Source organism: Anarrhichthys ocellatus, unplaced genomic scaffold (genome assembly GCF_004355925.1).
Source record: "Anarrhichthys ocellatus isolate YVR2014 unplaced genomic scaffold, GSC_Weel_1.0 scaffold83, whole genome shotgun sequence".
NCBI lineage: Eukaryota > Metazoa > Chordata > Actinopteri > Perciformes > Anarhichadidae > Anarrhichthys > Anarrhichthys ocellatus.
This window is the reverse complement of record NW_022280113.1, coordinates 553,249-568,739: the sequence shown is the minus strand read 5'-3', so window position 1 is coordinate 568,739 and position 15,491 is coordinate 553,249.

Sequence of the window (15,491 nt, the reverse complement as noted above, 5' to 3'; positions counted from 1 at the left end):
TGAGGCCTTAAGCAGTGGTTTCTTCACACTGCGCTGTATATTTATGACACCGGTGTCGATGGACACTTAAAACTAATGGGTTAAACTTAGAGACAATACAAGGACAGTTTAAGGCAGTTCAAAGGGTTTTTATAGGTCAGTGTGTAGGAATTATGTTGTGATATATGATGACCTTTATGACCATCATTTAAACTGTTTCCACCTGAATGGTGACGAATGATTTAAATCAATCAACTCAAGAGGCCAAAACCAATAATTCAACAAGCCACACAAAAATGACCGAAACAATTGCCAATGCTGTCGGACAGTTTATTGGTCCATTTCACTCAAATATCAATTATGCCGCCAAACATCTTGCTACTGAACTCGTCCAGTCCGGTTTTCTCCAGCTAATAAATATAGCAAAAATCTGATGCATGCGGATCTTGAACAATTAATGCTTACTTTCATTTTATCCCGTCTAGATCATTGTAATTCCCTCTAATCGTGTCTCATGTCAAGGTGATCTAAATCGCTTACAGCTGAGTTAAAATGCAGCTGCCAGGTTATTAACTAGAATCAGCTGTCAGGCCCTCGTTACCCCTGTTCTTGCATCCCTCCATTGGCTTCCTGTAAAATTCAGGATAAATTATGAGATCCTGTTAATCGCATGTGAGGGTTTGCATGACCTCCCCCCCCCGTTACATTTCTGATCATCTTGTTCCTTTGGTGGGTCTCTTAACTTGTAATTGCGTGTTCTAAAAAAAAAAGTGCTGTATAAACAGAGCTTTACTTTCTTATTAACAACAACACATTTAATGCAGTTATTCATGTAAAGAAAACCGTGAGAGATCTGATCTCTTGCGTACCATTTCCAAACGGATGATCTGTCCTTCGGCTGGAGCAGGCGTGAATCAAATTGCATCTGGGCACAACTGCTCACATCGCCGCATATCACAGCCGTGAGTGCAGAGAGGCGAGCTCTGTAGAGCCACTTGTGTTCGTTTTGTGGAGATGGCACTAAGTTGACTGAATGGCCTCAATCATGTCAGTATGAGTTCTTTTGTTTGTGCATATGAGAGTGTGGGAATTGATACAAAACGCTGACACTAATCCAATGACACACGCCCACACACTGATGTGGTATCTGTCTGTGTGCTGACTGAAGCTACAGGAACGTCCCTGACCCCTAGTCTGGCACGAATAAACGGGGCATTTTTAAATAATTTCTTCCCCTTAAACTTAATTCATATCCTGCCCTCAATATAGCATGATAACTGTATGGGAGACTACTTGTATGTGAAAAGGGGTCGCTAGTATGAGGAACCTAGAGAATTATCTTAATTTTTCAATGCTTTAAGAAGACCGAGTGACATTTTTTTGACCTCCATTGTATTGGGAATGCTGCAGAAGTCTCAGCAGTGGAGCACTAAGTTCATGAAACCAACAGCAGCATATCACCAGGCAGCGCTTATGTTGGAGACAATATATCATGAAATATTAATCACGAGTCTTGTACAGCATCAACTTCTGGTTTTCATTTTATGTATAATAATATTAGATATTTGTTTTAACCTGTTTCGTTTTGTGTTAACTTAGCCTGAAGCAGCAATTTCCTTCAAATGAAATATTGTAATGTGCTTCAGATAAAAGCAAATGTGAAGTGGTGGTGAGGAAAGAAGGTGACGTCAAACAAATGGCTGCAGTGAAAACTGCAATTGTAATCTCTAACATCTGTTCTTTTTGTCAAAAGGTCTTCCTTATACAAGCAATCAATGAAACAGGAAACATGATACCACTCATTCCAGTGTCAACAACTGGAGCACCAATGGAAAAACCCTGGTTTCACTAGCAATTATGTGTTTGTGAAAGTCTCCAGGTGTGTTAAATCTACCATGAAGATATTTTGCTTGTTAAACAAAGTCATGCAAAGTCGTTTACAGAACAACCGTAACACCTGATACCATTGCAGAGAGGACACAGCCAAAGAATACGATCTCACCTTGAGCTACAGACCAACACAACCATGGAGAGAACCATCGCCTTACTTTTTCTTTGTACCGCTGTTGAGGGGTTCGTGGGAACTCACATTTTTGTTGATGAGGATAAAAAGTGGTATGAGGCTCAGACTTACTGTAGACACCATCACACTGATCTGTCCTTTGTTGATAGCCAGAGTGACCTAGAAGGCTCCTATCGGTGTCAAGTGAAACGAATCGCAAAGGATGGATCGGTCTCCAACGCGATCCGAAAAACATTACTGCCTGGATGTGGTCAGGAGGCGGACACATCACATACCAAAACTGGGCCGCCGGACAACCAGATTACTCTAAGCACAATGGACACGTCAAGTCTAGTGGAAAATGGAATGATGATAATCCTTTAAAATCCATGCATTTTTACTGCATCCAACTTACCGTGGTAGTAGAGGAGAAGTCCTGGGAGGAGGCTCTGGAGCACTGCAGAGAGCACCACACTGACCTCAGCAGCCTGCTCTCTGAGACAGACAACCTCATGGCATTGAGAGAGTACCAGAAAAACCACACCACCGAGCGGATGTGGATCGGCCTGCGTTACCTGGCGGTTTTGACCGTCTTATTTCTACATCACTTTGTCTTACTCACTTTCTGCCCATTTAAACTTTGTACAGCCCCACTCGCTTTCTGTCTTGTTAGGATTACAAGTACGTGAACCCAAAAGCACGACACTGAGACAGAGTAGAAATATAGTTTGCTTTTACGTGAGTTCAGGCAGGATCAAAACCCGGAGATCAGTCACTGGCAAACAAATCCAAAAAAGGGGGCAGGCAGAGAATCCAAGTCGAAAACAGGCAGGCAGGGTCAGAACAGGCAGATCAGGAATAGTAGTAAGGGATAACGCTGGAGAGCTCGGAAGTAACACACAAGACAATCTGGCAGCCCAGTGAGCACCAACCCGGATTTCAACGTTGATTTCTGGTTGAAAACTGGTTGAAATTGAGTCTGAACGTCTAAGACCTATTTTCACACCCGGCTATTACTTTAGTTTGTGTGTGCATTCACCTCTGGTCCACCCCCTATAGATCTACGCTTCATGGAGCAAAAGAAAGATCAGAGCTGCCCGGAGTGTTGCATCCCTCTTTCAGGCTGGCCAAAGAGGCCTTGACATAGGGATCAAACAGTGCAGCGCTGGTTCTTTTTCTTTGCAAGTTCAAAAAATGCTGTATCAAACTCACCTCTCAGACATTTCATGGTGTTAAACTATAACAAAAAATGTGCTTTTCAGCCCATTGTCATCCTGCTGATCAAACACACACTCTCCCTCGAAGCATCTTTCATTTTTTTGTTGCAAAAGGCACAAAAGTATTCATCAAACACTTTGCTACAAAGATATCACTTTATGAACTACTTTTAGACGTCAGCTCTTCACATCAAAGGAATCTATTCACAAATGTCCTGATTCGTACCATGTTTCAATTTCAGTAAAAGGAAAATAATACAGCACGTCTCAATGTGCCCATTAAGCGGTACCATTTGCCAATGCGGTCGGCTTAGCTTTCATTCCCACCCCTTACCCTCATCTGCAGGTTTTCACTTTGAAACTAACAGCTGGTGCAAGACCTGAAGCTTCCATTGAACCTGTATGTGTATCTCAAAAAGATATTTCTGCTTCCCAAGGTCTCCCAACTGGCGAGCTAACCGTTAACTTGCTAGTTGGCCATGAGTCACACTAGAGCTCTTCTCTACTTTACTTCTCCCTGGCATTTTGTTCAATACAAAGTAATTGAAGAGGAAAATAAAGCTCTCCGGACCGACAAACTTTCCAAGGTTTGGTTGCATACTCATTATCTCCTGAGCTTAGCCTGGTGGCTAACGGGACAATAAGTTCACACAACAGAAATAAAATAGGAGTGCATCAGACAGGTTATAAAAAAAGGGAATGATGCTACACAGCTAATAGGCTATGATAGCTTCCTCTATTTTGTACTCATGGCTCTCTTTATCCTTTTATGATAGTTCAGCATGGTTAAGACAGCTTGCAAATGTTTCAATGACGCAAATTTGTGCTTCAAAGTTCACCAAAGTTGAAGTCAACGCTGAATATTTATATCTTCCATTCGAATTATTTGAAATTGACATATGTCGTCCAGGCCTAAAAACAGAGGAACAGCACACATCTCACACGGTCCTGGGATTTAGCTTGTAGTCTGTTGCCGGTTTCATTTTGTTCCTCTGCTCTCCTCTCATTTTAAAATCACTTCACTTTCTGCCTTGTGTGTGTTTTCCCTGATTAGTTTCACCTGTCCCTCGTTAGTACTGCAGTCAACAGACCTCCTGCTCACCTGTTCCCACTTCTCCATTAGTCGGTCACTATTTATCCTAGCTCAGTTCTTTTGAGCTCTGTTGCTTTTTCGTTGCTGAATGGAGTTTTGGTTTCCTGTTATCCTCCTTCATTCCTCGTATTTAGTGCCACTGCCATTGCGCCGAGCGTTTTGTTTTCTTTCCAGTGATCAGCATGCCTAGTTTATGTTGGATTAACTTCTGTTACCCGCCTGTCATCTGTTTTCACTAAATCGTTAAAACTCTCCCTGCTGCCTCCTCATCTATTCATCTGTGTTTGGGTCTAAACCTGCTATTACAGAGACGCACTCAATAAGTTAGTTGATGAGGAGCCCATTTGGACTCAAGCAAAGGAAAAATCCTCCATGCTCAGCACTTGGACAAAAAAAGCTGTGTGTTTTGCTCACTGATTATTATAAGAAAGACAAAGAAAGGGTGCTCAGTTAGCAGAACCTACTGTTAAACCCACTTTATCTTTGCATCCATCTCTATCCGCGGTGCACTGAGAGCCAGTTAAACCTAATGATCAGTGATCACACTGCAGTGACTGCTGGATCATCACAGCCTGACACATGCTGGCTGTAGCAGAAACTATCCATGAGATATTGCCTCATTCTGAAACGTGGGGACTCTGAATGTATTATCCCTTTTTGATGAGCTAAAGGACGGCTGCACAGCGCCCTTGATACATTTTGGGGCTACAGGGTTGCTGCGTCTGCAAGTAGCTCAAGGTGCCTGGGTGAGTGGAATAGACTGTTTTCCTCTGAGGCTGTTTTCTGTCTTCATTTTAAATTAAACATTCCCTATCCGTCTCGTATATTCGCCTACGTATCCTCCCATGCACACACGTGCTCAGACTTGTGAGGAGTTTGCTCAATCTTTGATTTATTCATGGCCCACTGCTCAATATGTGGAAAGGAGAATTGAAGTAACATGTTGTTTTTTTTTTGTCTTATTCCTTCACTCAAGTATCAGATTCATCAGGAAACTGAACTCACAAATACGGCATGGTCTTGGATAGCTCACTTTGTAAATATGCAAGATTCCTTAGAGACCGACAATTTTGTTTTTTGAGATCGCCGCATACATAATACAGTCGGCCTTTTTCACAGTATACAATTGTACTTGTCACAGTAGGAGAAGCACAGATGTAAATAAACTTTGATGGATTTCATTTAGCTGTTTTAGTTTTATGGTCCTGGTGTTCATGCTGGCTCACTGTCGCACTGTCATGACTTTCTCAGCCACTTGAATTGAACTGAGTTTTTGTTAATGTTATTAGTAATAATTATAATAATAACTAGAGGGGCACTTGGAGAGCACAGACCTGTGTGAAAAATAATGTGTGCCCGCCCCTGTGTTGTGCTCTTTCGGTCTTTTTCCCAGAATCTTTGCTTTTTCACCAACTCCATCGCAGTTGTTTCAATTAATGTACACCACCCCATTTTTATATTCTAGTTATGTTCATAGGGTGTACGAGCAGAGATATTAGTGTGATCGCTCATGTGTTTACTTACTGACTTACGTACATGTTTAGTAAACTTAAAGGTTCTCAATACGAAATTTAGAACATACAGTGCCCTCCAGAATTATTGGCACCCTTTGATAAAAATGAGCAAAACAGGCTGTGAAAAAATGTCTTCATTGTTTATCCTCATGATCTTTCATTCAAAATATTCACAAAAATCTAACCTTTAACTGAAGTAACATAATTGAAAGAAACATTAAATTCTTATCCTGAAACAAAGTTTTCTCAAAAATATATGTGCCACAATTATTGGCACCCCTTCATTTAATATTTTGTGCAGCCTCCCTTTGCCAAGATAACAGCTCTGAGTCTTCTCCTATAATGCGTGATGAGGTTGGTGAACACATGGCACTGGATCTGAGACCATTCCTCCATGCAGAATCTCTCCAGATCCTTCAGATTCCGAGGTCAACGCTTGTGGACTCTTGTCTTCAGCTCATCCCACAGATTTGCTATTGGGTTCAGGTCGGGGGACTGTGATGGCCATGGCAAAACCTTTATTCTGTGATCGGCGAACCATTTTTGTGTAGATTTTGAGGTGTGCTTCGGATCATTGTCCTGCTGGAAGGTCCAAACACGGCCCATTTTAAGCTTCCTGGCAGAGGCTGTGAGGTTTTCATTTAATATCTGCTGGTATTTGATGCAGTCCATGATACCATGTATCCTAATAAGATGTCCAGGGCCTTTGCAAGAAAAACAGCCCCACAACATTAAAGATCCGCCACCATACTTCACATTGGGTATGAGGTGCTTCTCTGTGTGGCTATCTTTCTGTCTACGCCAAACCCACCTTTGATGTTTGTTGCCAAAAAGCTCTATTTTGGTTTCATATAACCCGGTCCCATTGAAAGTCCCAGTAACGTTTGGCAAACTGTAGGCGCTTTAGTTTGTTGTTGATTGACAGCAGAGGTTTTTTTCTGGCAACCCTCCCAAACAACTTGTGGTGATGTAGGTTGCGTCTGATGGTAGTTTTGGAGACTTTCTGACCCCAAGACTCAACTAACCTCTGCAATTCTCCAGCTGTGATACTTGGAGATTCTTTTGCCAGTCGAACCATCCTCCTCACGGTGCGTGGGGTCAATGTACACATACGTCCTCTTCCAGGCTGATTCTTAACATCTCCTGTCGCTTTAAATTTCTTAATTATTGCCCTGATGGTGGAAATGGGTATTTTCAACTGTTTGGAGATTTTCTCATATCCTTTTCCTGATTTGTGCAGCTCAACAACTTTTCATCGCACATCGTCACTGTGTTCTCGGGTCTTTCCCATGGTGATGAATGACGAAGGGAATTTGGCCTGTGTCACCTCATATTTATACCCCAGTGAAACAGGAAGTCATGGTTGACCATTTAAGAGTTCCTAATCAAACAGGTGAACTTAAAAATGTAAAATATGACTGGAATTATACTTCAGTTCGATTTTAATCATGAGATGTTCTCGGGGTGCCAATAATTGTGGCACACATGTTTTGGAGAAAAATATTTGTTTAATGTCAACATTTTCTTTTTCTTTCAATAATTTTACTTCAATGAAAAGGTAAGATTTTTGTGAATATTTTGAGTGAAAGACCAACAGGATAAACGGCAAAGAATTTTTTTCACAGCCTGTTTTGCTCATTTTTATCAAAGGGTGCCAATAATTCTGGAGGGCACTGTAAGCTATCTGGTGCCTCCTCACAGCTCTCAACATGGCGATAGCTGAGCCGGCCGCTCGCAGCTAACAATGCAAAAACCCCAACAGTGTCATCAACCCATTTCCAGTGTTGTGCTAAGCTAATATTTACCGTACAGATGTGAGAGTAGTGTTCTCATACAACTGTCCAACATATTAGAGAGTGTTACCCAAAATGCCAAACTATTCCTTTAAGTGCCCAATCTAATATCAAAGAGTAACATGTTGTGTGTTTGAACTGGAGTCATATCAGAGGTGAAGTGCCAGAAAATATTCAATAACCTTGATTATCAAATTACCCATTCAAATTTTCACTTCACTTCCTCCGTAATTGAAATATGATGAGCCTCAAGCTTCTGAATCGCTATCGTGGCTGCCTAATGTCTTCTGCTACTCCAGCCGACCAGGTCTTTCTTTCGCTGTTCCTTGTGGACAAATAACAAAATATGTTGTGAACCTGTCAGACAAGACAATCAGAGGAATGGGAGAATTCAGGGGAATTCCCCACCGCAGCTGCGAAAGAAGCAGATGGGAGTAGGGTAAGGAAGCGGAGAGGCGTCATTTATCTTCATAAGACCCTCATTCCGTCTGGGTTGGAGCAAGCAGAGGAAGAGGAAACATATAGGATTGGGAAATGAGGGATGGAGGGAGGGGGGGGGGGCAGAGAGAGATGTGGGTTATCTGTAAATGTTGCAGACTGAGACATCTGTGGCTGTCTGCCGCTGCTGATGGAAGGATTGCAATTGCTGTCAGCCTGTCCCCATACCCATCTCCATGGGTATGGGGAGAAAAAGATGCGTGCATGTGAGGATTAGGTGGAAAGGAAGTGATGGATGAGGAAGGGGGAAAGGAGTGTATAGCGAGGGAGCGTGTGATGCATAGCTGGGGACCGATTGAGAGGGAGGAGGGGACTCAGGAGAAAGGAAAAGAAAATGGACAATGCAATTCATTTCATCTTTATTGTCATTCAATTTGAAATCGATGAAAGATATCGTCATTCCAAGATGGTGCAACTTGCAAAATATAATAAAAAAGAATAAAATGTACACTGTAAACATACTGCATATACAGAGCAACAAGAGTTTATGGTACTCTGTGAGGCTGTATCTAAGCTGAAAGATAGCTAAAATGCACTTGGTCTAAATTCACATGAGGACATACACCACCAAAGGATCTGCTGCTCTTGTTACACCATACTCCAAACACCCTGCCTGTATGCATTACATGCTGAACATTAGAGGCAGGTACATGAATGGCTAATCATAGCTTCAAGGTAGCTGAGGGGCTACGCAACAAATCTTGTAAAAGCTTGAGCAGCACGGCTGCCAGCAGGCCGGCGTATGTCTCCAGCCGTCATGAAATCATTTGTTCTTCAATATGGATTTTCATGTAACTTTTTATTAAGTACCAAGGGCTAAAATCCTGACATCCACTATACATCTGCCCTTTCAGCAGCTTATGTATAACAAGCTTCCATATTTGTGCTTTTCAAACCCGGTGCTCCCATGTGGGAGGAAGGATCTAGCAGCTGGCCAAAGGGTAATCCCCACATCCCAGACGAGCGGGATATTTGGCTTACAAGTCTTCAGGCAGCGCTGCTACTCTGGCTGGGGAAAGCTTTTTCCTTCCCTGTCAGTCGGCTGCTGTGAGCCACGGTGACTGCTAAGGGTTTGGGGAGGGAAGTATGTGGGGGGGTCTAATCAGGAGACCATGGTGACGGGAGACAAGAGCGTGCTCCGAATAAAACCTGGTCCAAGGCAGCTGTGCGCTCTGCTGTCACAGTCTGGAGGAGGGCGGGAGAGAGAGGGAGAAAGGAGAGGTAACCATAGGGAGGGAGAGGCACAAGGGAAAGGGACTCAGATAGGTTCAGTGAAAAGAGATGCATTTAGGGTGGACAAGTGAAGGAAGGAAAGATCACAGCAACAAAACATTCAACAGTGGGTTTTCTCATAAAATCATCTGATAAGACCACGATCATGTAGACCTGCAACCCAACAAGGGCTTCGGGATGCTATTCTGCAGTTTTTCCAATTTGCAATATCATCCTCGTTCTCAAGTTTATACATGTTTACATTTGTTAAAACAAATACACATTACTCTTCTCATACAGTCTGTCTAAATATATCTGTATTCACCTTCTGTCTAAAACGAGCAGTTTTAGCACCTGTCTCTTTAAGCCCGCCTCCTGAATGAATCCAATCTCCTCTGATTGGCTTGGGAGAAAAGTATGGCACACCTTTGCAAAGGTAGCGCTCTCTAGTTTTCTGATCTAGGCAGCCCACAGAAAACTGACTGTGCAGGTATATTCCCAAATGTATGGGCACAAGCTCTGAAGCAGTGAGCTTTTCCTGGTTAAATCAGCTGGTGTGGCTGAAAAGTGAACATTTGCTGACTGTCAGTGGCGCATGGTTTCCCCATGGCAACATCGAGGTTTCACGGCGCTGCTTTGGCCTTTTGTGTGTTTCCACTGCCTGTGTTGACTTCACAGCTCGGTACCTTTGTGCTAAGTGTGTTGGATCCAATCCTGCCCTGGAGGCCCAGATTTCTTTCTATATTGTAGTGTTTGGCTCCATCTCGTGGAGGTTTGAGGAAAGATTACAAGTTAATACTGAAAAAGAGAAATGTAAAAATAAAAAGGTTGATGACCATTGATGTTATGATAGGGGTAAAGGAAGCAGTACTGCTTTGTGTCTTAAAAAACAACATAGGTTCGACCTCAGAATTAAAGAGCAGATCAAAAACTGGTTTTCATCTTCATCTGAACACATGTAATTCATAGAAACCTTCAAAGGACACAGTTATGTTGTTTCTTTAATCCGTTACTTTCTTCAGAGACTTCCACCAGGGGGAGAAGTTGCTCCATAGCAGTTGTGTTAGATTCAAGTTGTCTCTTCTCTCCAGAAAGCTGAGTCCTGCTCTCTTACGTAACTTTACGATGCTCTGTGGATTCGAGCTGCACAGTTCATTAACACAAGAACCATGTGCCAGTGCCAGATTTAGCACATATCCCATTACACATTATGATATTATATGAGGAGCGTGGCTTCCCACACTCTTCTGTCTCTGTCGTGTATAGTCAAAACTCTTTGTTCTGTGATTTTTAAGAGAATAACACACTCACACACACCATTCCCCTTTCTGTCACCTTAAACACGTTCATAAACGAGCTTCCCACGCGCTTAACTTTTTCCACTGTGGCAGCAGAGAGACCAGTTTAATCACCCTGTCACCACCGCTTACTCTCTTTCTTCCTCCCTTTTCTCTCAGGACATGACTTTTCTCCGCACGCCTCAATTTCATGCTCCCATTTGGATAATTGCATTAGAATTACGTTACGTAACGTGCATTTCTCTTCGTCTCCCTGCGTGTATCTGTGTATTTTAAAGTATACGACCTTAGTATCATGTAATTTGGTTCGTGTGACCTTAGAGGCGGTATGAGCTGAAATACCAGCAGTCTGTTTTTATGTGAAATGCCATACTGCCAGACTGCCAGAGCCCCATCGGGGTGGACCAGACCAGGCAGCGGGGCACTTGGTCACTCCTCCCCTTGAAAAAACAAACTCTCTTACCATAAAACACCTGTCGCCCCCCCCCCCCTATACCCCCCCCCCCCCCCCACTGTTACTTCCTCTGGACGTTTCCTACATCAGCCCTTTCTGGTAAAGCTGTGAGTCCCTTGATGTTGTTGCGTATCGTGTTGCACCTCTCAGGGGACGGGCCCCGTGAGAGAAACGGCACAATATCACGCAATTCGCCCTCCTGACATCACTTTGTCTCCCAGACTGTGTACTAGGGTCAATTCACACTCTGTTCATCTAATTCAATAAGTTGTGGAATATAACTAATTTAGTCAATTACTGAACTGGAATTTTAAGGTACTTGTACCTTACTTGAGTGTTTCCATTTTTTCCAATCCAACGTTTTTACTTAACAAAATTTCAGAGGGAAATATCGTTCCTTTTGCTGGACTACATTTGTTTGACTGCAGAAGTTACAAGTTAGATTATGATTTTACCAACACATTCTCATTCCCAACTCGTCAAATACCAACGCTTGGTCTGTGGCCCTAAGCTTCAAACTGTGGCCCGATCCAAATCTCCACACTTAGGGACTCACAGACTTTGAGGCGCATTATCCGCGTTATCCGTGAGGGTTTAAGGCTGTCCCACTGTCAAATCGTGGAGTGTTTGAGGGCTCTCTCACAGACATTTTTAGCCCTTCGTGGACACTTACCGTAAGTCCGCATTTCTGCAGACTTTGCCTTAGGGAATTACCCACAATTCATAGCAATGTCACGTTAAACACGGGGTTACTAGTGGAAGCATGGAGATGCAATAAAAAAAAGGTAAACAAAGAGAATGGCGTGTGTGTTCAGCCTGGCAAATTACATTTACTCAGAAACATTATGGATTAAAGATGGAACATAAAAACACATGAAATCAGAAGAATGGAAGCAGAGATTATACACAGATTTATTCATCAAACATTTCATTTTGTCATTGAAGCTGTGACAAAAATGAGTTAATAGATTATTTGAAATTACCTCTCATTTTATGAGGAAAGTCAAAATTTTAAATAAATACCCACAATTGTACATAATAGTTAATGGCTTTGGTAACATCATGGTGATGGTAACATGATATGTTCCAGCAAAGTGCCGTCCCTTTCGTATTTACACCATTTCAAGCCCTCAGTCTCTCACACTCAACCATTTACCAGGTGACGTCAGTAAGTCCCTGAGGGTTCGGGGTTTAAGGCCTTAGGGGGGACATTGAGATTGGGCCTTTAAGCCCATCATGGACACTTTCCATGAATCCGCATTTTTGCAAACTTCGCCCAAGAGAATGACCCACAATTCATAGCAACGTGACGTTAAACACAGGGTTGGCAGTAGAAGCATGCAAGCCAGAGCGAAAAAGACAAAAAAAGGTAAACAAAGAGGACGGCACATGGGTGTTATACAGTCTGTGGTTCAGCCTGACATAATACATTTACTCAGAAACATTAAGGATTAAAGATGGTACATAAAAACAATGCAAGCAGAGACTATATTAAGATTGTTTCACAATTACCTCTTATCTCGTGAGGCAAGAGCCAAATCAGGGACTAAAACTATAAAATACAACGTGGTTTCATAATCGTGATTTTCACAGTTTCAAGCCCGCACAGCCTCTCACACTCAACCCTCCACCATGTAACAGGTGACTAAGTCCCTGAAGATTCAGGGTTTAAGGCTTTAGGGGCTTCAGTTTTAGACATGGCAGTAAAGACGTGGTAATGTACGCTTGTTACATGCATAGTGTTTTTTCAAAATGAACCTACGCCTTCACAGGAAGCTTAAGTTTAGGCAACAAAACCAGTAACTAAGGTTTAGGAAAAGACAATGGTGGACGTTTACTTGACTGACTAACGACTCACATGACTAACGACTAAGTCATGTGACAAGCGACTGGCGTGACAAAATGTCAACGTTTACCTTTTGTTTTGCGCGGGACATGAACAGGGGTTTCCTGGACGAACGTCCTGTGTTTGCATGAGTACCAGCCCTGTATGGACTATCTCGCTCTTTACATTAAGTCAGTTGTTCCGAGCGTCTACTTCAGGTTTAAATTGGAGTTAGTTGAAAGAGCGGCGGGTCGGTATCAGGCGCCGAGGGGCACTGACCAAGTGTTCGAGTTTGGTGACAGGACTGGTTGATTTTACATATTAAGCATTTGATCATTTTGTGAATTATTATGCAGAGTTCTAGATCAAACTATGCAACAGTATATATAAAGTAGCTCCAAGTCAACAAACATTAAATTGCTTATACATTGATGCATGTAATGGTAATTTTTTACATAGTATATATTTCTACTCAGTATATAGTATTCATGCATAAGTAATTTTGCTCTGAACTTTGTTGAACTTCACCGTGTCTCTGTTGTGCAAAAGAAGAATTCTCCCTTGCCTGTTCACAAAGATAACTAACTGTGTTGTATGAGAATGTTCCACCGTCAAGGCCTTTGGGACGCTTGTTTTGGTTGCTGGCCGTTTGTTTTTCATTGTTGTTCCTATCAGTCTGAGACCAAAATGTCTGTAACATTGGCCATCGGCCCCCACCTTTGCTCATTCTGTATGAAGAAAGCGGGTTCACTTTTTTCCGAGGTTCTTCCTCATGGAAACTACGCATTCTGTTGGGATGATTGAACCTTCTCTGCGCAGAGAATAAATACTGAAAAAGACAACCTGGTTTTCAGTATTATTTATTTCAGCATTAAAAGACACACAAAGCGGGTATAGGTATATTCTCCACCACATGCATCGCTCGTGATATTCCAATAGGTTACTATAATAAATACAGTAATATAACACTCTGAAAGGGGCCACTCTGCATGATTAGTGCTTTTATTAGTCCATTCTGCTGCTACCAACTCAAGTAACTTTTACATAAAGAAATAGTTTGACTGGGACACAAGTTTGAATAGGAAATAAGCTGATCCCAGATTGCTACAGCTAGCAGGCAGTTAGCTTAGTTCAAAGACTTGAAACAGGGGAAACAGCAACATTTTGCACGTTGGTTTTTGTAAACAAATTAGATAAAAGCGTGTCCATTAGTGAGCTTTAGACGTGTCTGCAGACGAATTTTGTTACAGTTGGACGGAGCCAGGCTAGCTGTCTTTGAGCAAAGCTAAGGTAATCGAGTGCTGCGGCTGTAGCTTCATGTTGAACAGACATCAATACTGTAAGAGAGCAGTATCCCTCTTACCATCTATCATTGCTTTAAGTAAAGGAACTGTCTACCAACACTGAAAACTATGATTCCTTGTAAGAACTTCATTGTGGCAAGACTATGATACACTTCCTGATTGAATTAAGAGTACATTTTTCCCGACTGTGACTCAGACTCTGGTTTGAATCCCAGGATAGACTGGCCCGCGTAAAAGAATTTATAATTTGATACACTGTTAAAACAATACAGACGGGATAAACATAACCATAAAACTTCCATAAAACCATAAAACTTCTCACATACCAGTGCTTACAAACAGTGAATTACTTCCCTGTCTGAAAAACGACTGGCCTGCTTCACACAAGATTGATTTTACATCTCTGATTTCCTCTCGTTTGGCATCAGAGAAGAAGTTGTAAACAGAAGTGGTCACAGGACTTTCAGAGCGCCCCCTGTACCATGACCACCGCAGGATTAAAATAGATGGGCCATGACTTTGTCTCCTTGGTCACACCATTAGAGCGACGACTGACAGCTTCCTGAGGCGCTTTCCTTTTTTAAATTGACTCATGACTTCAGTCCACAACCTCTAATGTGTTGTTGAGTGAAAACACAAAACACTAGTCGGACAGGTAGCTGCAGAACAAAGATGAATGTTGGTTGTAAAAGAGGACTACCAGTTTGATTCGTTTTAAAGCTAAAAGTAGATTCAACAAAAAGAAATAATGGCTGAACACAGGTCAGTTAGAGAGATTTATAATAATGTAAACATTTTTCTGGCTTTGTTGTGTGATTCTCGAGGAGTTCAGTCTGGTTACGTATGATTAGAAGATACCTTGATTTTTATTAAATTTATTCGCTTTCTTGATGAGAGTTAAATGAGAAGTTCGATACAACTCTGGATCTTCTCTCATCAAGAAATCAGCATTCCAAAAATGTTGAACTATTCCTTTAAGAAGAAGCACTACCTTCACCACTTTGACACCTCGGCAACAGTTTTATATTATTTTTTTGCCTGTATGTTAGCAGGCTGAAGACTCCCACCTTAAGGAACGAGATCGATCTTGGAATAATCAAAGGCTTTGTTTTTGTGAGGACTAAAATCAGCTCAGTGAATCATACATTTTGCAAACCTGCCAAAGTCTGGAGAGAGATTTAGTCGAGGGGAGGAACAGGAAAGATGACCAGCTGGGGATGTTTACCGTGTCTGTACCTGATATTCATCTCTCTCTCCTGAGAGTTCATGTTGTAGCGTCTGCATTAGGACTTTGGTGAGAGA